Raw genomic sequence first — 5,079 nt, 5'->3', positions numbered from 1 at the left:
TTATCTTTCTACTAGTTCAAACCAAGAACAATTTTTCATCTCTTTCTTTGAAGAATTCCAGACGTGGGGAACAGTAGCATGCTTGCTTCTCTGTTCTTTGGGCTGACATTCTACACTGGCATAAAAATACTTTGTTTTGCAATTGGGTTGTTTTTGTTTCACATTTCTCCATATTTCACTTGTGCAGTTGCAAACGGGCTGAATGATAAACTGTAACAGTGCCTTTGGACACAGCCACTTCAAACCAAGATGAATTCTGCTCATCTACGTGCATACCAGCACTGTGAGCAGCGGAACTTGAGCGATCCAACCATCAGTTGGACACCAAGGTAAAAGAAGTTACGCAGGTCCTTCTTAAGTCTTCTGTCACTTTGTGAAATTAAGCCGTAATATTTGCTAGCATATACATTATTCCAAGTTCCATAATGGTCCTGAGAAGTATTTTGCTCTGCTATCTGACTTTCCATTCCATTTCTCAGGGCTGTCCCATTTTAGTCCTGACGCAGATACCAGATCTGCTGCTTGGTGCTACCACAACACCCCTGTTACAGTCAAACAGCTCTGATGTGAGTGAGCTGGGTGTAAATCTGAAATTTTCAGCAGTTTGTGGGCTTACCAATGCAACCAAGCACAGCACTGAGGTTGCTGCTTGGAAAGACCATCGGCCAACAGCCACAGATCCAAGAGAGTCAGGTCTGGTCTTTGCCATTCCCACGTCAGATGTTAGCACCGTGCTTCCAGGCACACAGTGGAGGAAAGGAACTGTCAGCTGAAGGAACATCATTCATTTCTACCTTCAAATAAAAGCACCTGACTTGAAACCTCCGCTGGATTATGGTAGCACTGGTTGGCTGGTGTAGCACACTTGTGTGAGCCATGTGTTAGCTGCAAGAGATGCTACCTGCATCTAAGAGAAGGAAGAACAAAGGTAATCAGCGGAAACACCTAACTCTGTGGTTTCTTCTTGCTGCTGCTTTTCTGATTTTGCTTAAAAAATAACCGCAGCCAACTATGATAAGCTTTTCTGAGTGCAAGAGGGATAATCTAGTTGTATTATGGAAAGATTAAATACTTTTGTTTTTAATCTCACTTTCACAGAGAAGGATCAAGATCTTAACATCAAAATATAATGCAAGGTAATGAAAAACATTCGTACATTTTCTTCTGCAGTCCATCGTCATAAGTGTACTCATGTGACTAGAGGATTATAAATTGTTTAAAAAACAAACAGCAAGGAGCTTGTTCTAAACATGGTTTCTTCTGCCTGCTGATACATCAGCAAACAGAAGCATTTAAGGAACCAACAGCATTGTCCTATTTGGAGTTGGGTATTGCCCTGGTGACTGCAGCAGCTGTTCCTGGCATGGGAAGCACTATGCCACAACCTCTCTCTAATGCAGACAGGAGCTGGAATCATAGAATCCCTGAGTTGGAAGGGATCCCTAAAGGCCATCTAGTTCAACTCCTCTGCAATGAACAGGGACATCCACAGCTAGATCAGTTGCTCAGAGAGCCCTCCAGCCCAACCTTGAGTGTTTCCAAGGACGTGGCATTCACCACATCTCTGGGCAACCTGTTCCAGTGCCTCACCACCCTTACTATAAACGACCTCTTCCTTACATCCAACCTAAATCTGCCCTGTTTTAGACAGTTTCCCCTTGTCCTGTCACAACAGACTCTTTAGTAGAGTCTGTCCCCTTCTTTCTTAGAGATCCCCTTTAGATACTGAAAGAAAGTATGAACTAACACCAGTGTCCTTGTACTAGGGCAGCTCTGCAGCGGTCCCTGTGGATCCCTGTCCTCAGGGTAGGACCACATGGAGAGGTCTGATGGGCGTTCAGTAGCACCCCCAATCTAGATACCTCAGCTAGGCATAAGAATGCTTAACATTTATGAAGTGTTTGGGAAGTTGATGAAAAATACCCTTGTTGCCTTGCGGATTTAGTTAACAGTGCAAAACAGCAGCAGTGCCACAGCCTCATTTTTATCTACTTAGTCCTTCTCAAGGCCCTTCTGACACTTGCAGCAGCTACAACAACCCACAGGTACCTGTAGAAATGGCGTGTTAGCTTATTGCTCTTTTTACACTCCCCCAGGCTATTTCAGGCTATTTCAGTAGGCATTTTGGTACTTACCAGACAAAGAAGGAAGATTACTGTTATTTAAAAAAAAAAAAAAAAAAAAAAAAGGAATGACTACTATTAAATACAATAGTCTGACAGCCTTTTACAGAACAGGTCCCCCATTTTTAGCATTGAAAAACTCTCTCGTAAGTCTTCAATAGACAAGAGAAAAGCAAAAATAAGTACCAGAAGCATACCAGACATGCTGAAAGTGGTTGAAGGCAAATACCAATTCATTATCTCCAGAATTGCAGTCCCTGTCTAAAGTACAGCATTAAAAATGCATGGGCACCCATGAGGCACAAGCCTTCCCAGTTTCCTCCTTTTCCAACTACACATCTGCCCATCCCCATGCAGCTACAGCCACCTCTGTTACACATTTGCCCCAGTGGGGACAGCCTCCTTACTATGCTTTATTAGCAAAGAGCAGATTTCATTCCCAGATCCAACAAGCCTCTCACCATTCCCCTGGTTCACTTAAAAACTCCACCCATAAACACTGAGATGAGTCGTTGCCCTCTGAACATGCTTTAAAATGAATGCTGTGTTGCTGGACTACAAGGAAACAACCAACATTTTCTTAAAATATCAGAAATTAAGAAAAATTAAGTTAAACTGCAGCTAATGCCAAACCACTTAGGAGCTCAAATTTCTGAAGCTTCTACATGAAGCACAAAAAAATGATTGAAAAAATAATTCTAACAGACTGTCTGCTACAGGCTTGTTTCTCTTTCCAAGAAAATTTCCAAAGTAGTCCCTGTCGTTGGGCATTATTAAACACACATCCTCACCTCTGTTCACCTAAGAGCAAGGGGAACAGTGGAGCGATGAAAGATTTTTCCAGACATTTTAATAGCATTCTGGAGCCTGCTTACCTTTAGCACATAGTTTTATGTTGTAAACTATCCCTCCTTCCATTCCTTACTTATAACACCCTGTCATATTAAGAAAAGCAGAAATCAGGTAAAAAAAAAAAAAACAACACAACCATAATGCCCTTAATATTGCAGGACAATGTTACACAAATCAAAACAAGCACCTGCACATCATTGTTATGGGTCTGAGATGCAACCACTACTGCTCTCGTTCTTCTCAGATTTGTATTACATTATTCCCCTCTTAACTCCTCACAAGGGTGAGTTGTTCCAAACTATCTTTTATTTTATGTACAGGAGTTTTGTCTGCACAAACAGGAGCCCACAGCAAAACTACAGCTATGCAGCTGCTTGAGGGCAGCTACAAAACCAGCAACTTCCACCTAGTAGGAAAATCCAGGATCTTGGTAGAAGGCAACCTTGTTTTGAATCAGTGATAGCGAACCACTCTGGTAACTGTGGAAAGCAGAACAAAAACCCTGTTAAGGTTTTTTCCAACAACTTAAGTTTGGTATTTTTCCATTATACATGGAAGAAAGAAAAGGTTAAAAAAAAAAAAGACCCTAGCAAGCAGTATCAAAACTGGATCTTCTGAATATTCTCCCTAAATGGATTGTATCAGTGGTTAGTAAGATCCTGTGAAAATCAGAAGTCTCATCATCTGCCTGACCCTGGGCAGATCTCAGAGTTTGAACTTCACTTTATTGACAAAGAAGCTTCAGTCAGAAATATTCCAGTTTGGTAAATGTACTTAGAGCAAAAATTAGCTTGAACTCAGCACTAACAGCACTGGTGCCTTTCCTACCACTCGGTTTTAGTAAAATGCAAAGTCCATGTGGCAAAGCTCGGCATCCCCAAGAGGTACCCAAGATTTTCAGTAAGTCAGTTTCATACATAGATAAAATATTTCATTCCTGCAGATTAATATGACTGTAAGGCTCAGATACTGCTTATATTTTAGTGTATTATGATTGCCATTTGAACTTGCAGAGTATTTATTCTCTGCACTGCACTGACGCTGATGTCCCTCTGAATGGGAAAGCACTTCCTGCACACCATGATGCTTTTTTGGAATCAAAGAAAACTGTTGGATGTTGCCTTTGTTAAGCTGTGCTCATCAGGAGGCTTCAGAAGCTACCAAACAGACCGCTGAGCCCTTACCCAATATTTCTGGAAGTCCCTTGGGTTTATAAAGCTATAAAAGAAAAAAGTGAGTTAGCATTATAATATTAGTTTCGTACACAACAGAAGACAACTTTATAGCTTGTTACAAATTAAGGAATCTGTCTGGCCTGCAGTTTTATAATACAGCGTATTTCACAAAAGGTGGCAATAGGATTACCAGCATGTTAAGCTAACTTGGGAGTGAAATCCCACGGAAGGCTTTAATCCTGCCAGTGTAAGAAAGCATCCTCGACTTCTTGGAGGAGAAAGAGGAGAGAAAATGCTTACTGAAAAGGCACTTCAAGCAGGTGAACCTAGCAGTTTCAGGCACAGAAGTAGGCTAAAGCATGAATTCATGATGCAAATGGATCACATATTGGATGACTCTCTCAGGATGTACCAAATCCTATTATACACAGTTCAACTTATTTTCCCTGCAAGCTGGAGAAGCAAATTTACATAATCCCAGAAAATGCTAGAAGACACAGCTTCAGAAGCACTTTTTTTTTTTTTTCTTTCCTTAGACTCATACAGGATTTCCTTTTTTTCTTTAAAGCAAACAGCAACAAAAAAAAAAACAAACAACCCATCAAAACAAAACAAAAACAACACTTCCCGTTCTTATGGAAAGGTACTTCTGGAACACACCTCAATTTTGTCTGTCTGCTTTCTGATATTCCCTGGTATAGCAAGTAAGGATGAATTAGCACTGGATAAAAGGTAGCACATGCGTAGTCTCAGCTTTCACAAAGTGGATTTTTTAATCAGACTAGTTAAATTTAATCTACAATTTTGTTTCATTCACATACACTAAAAAGACCTCTGGAATATTTCAGTGTAACTGCTTGACAGCTGGTCTCAACTACAGCAAAGAAACGTAACACATACTGTGGTCATCAATTAACACTGCACGAGTA

Source organism: Meleagris gallopavo, chromosome 6 (genome assembly GCF_905368555.1).
Source record: "Meleagris gallopavo chromosome 6, MGAL_WU_HG_1.1, whole genome shotgun sequence".
NCBI classification, from domain to species: domain Eukaryota; kingdom Metazoa; phylum Chordata; class Aves; order Galliformes; family Phasianidae; genus Meleagris; species Meleagris gallopavo.
This window is presented reverse-complemented; position numbering follows the sequence as displayed.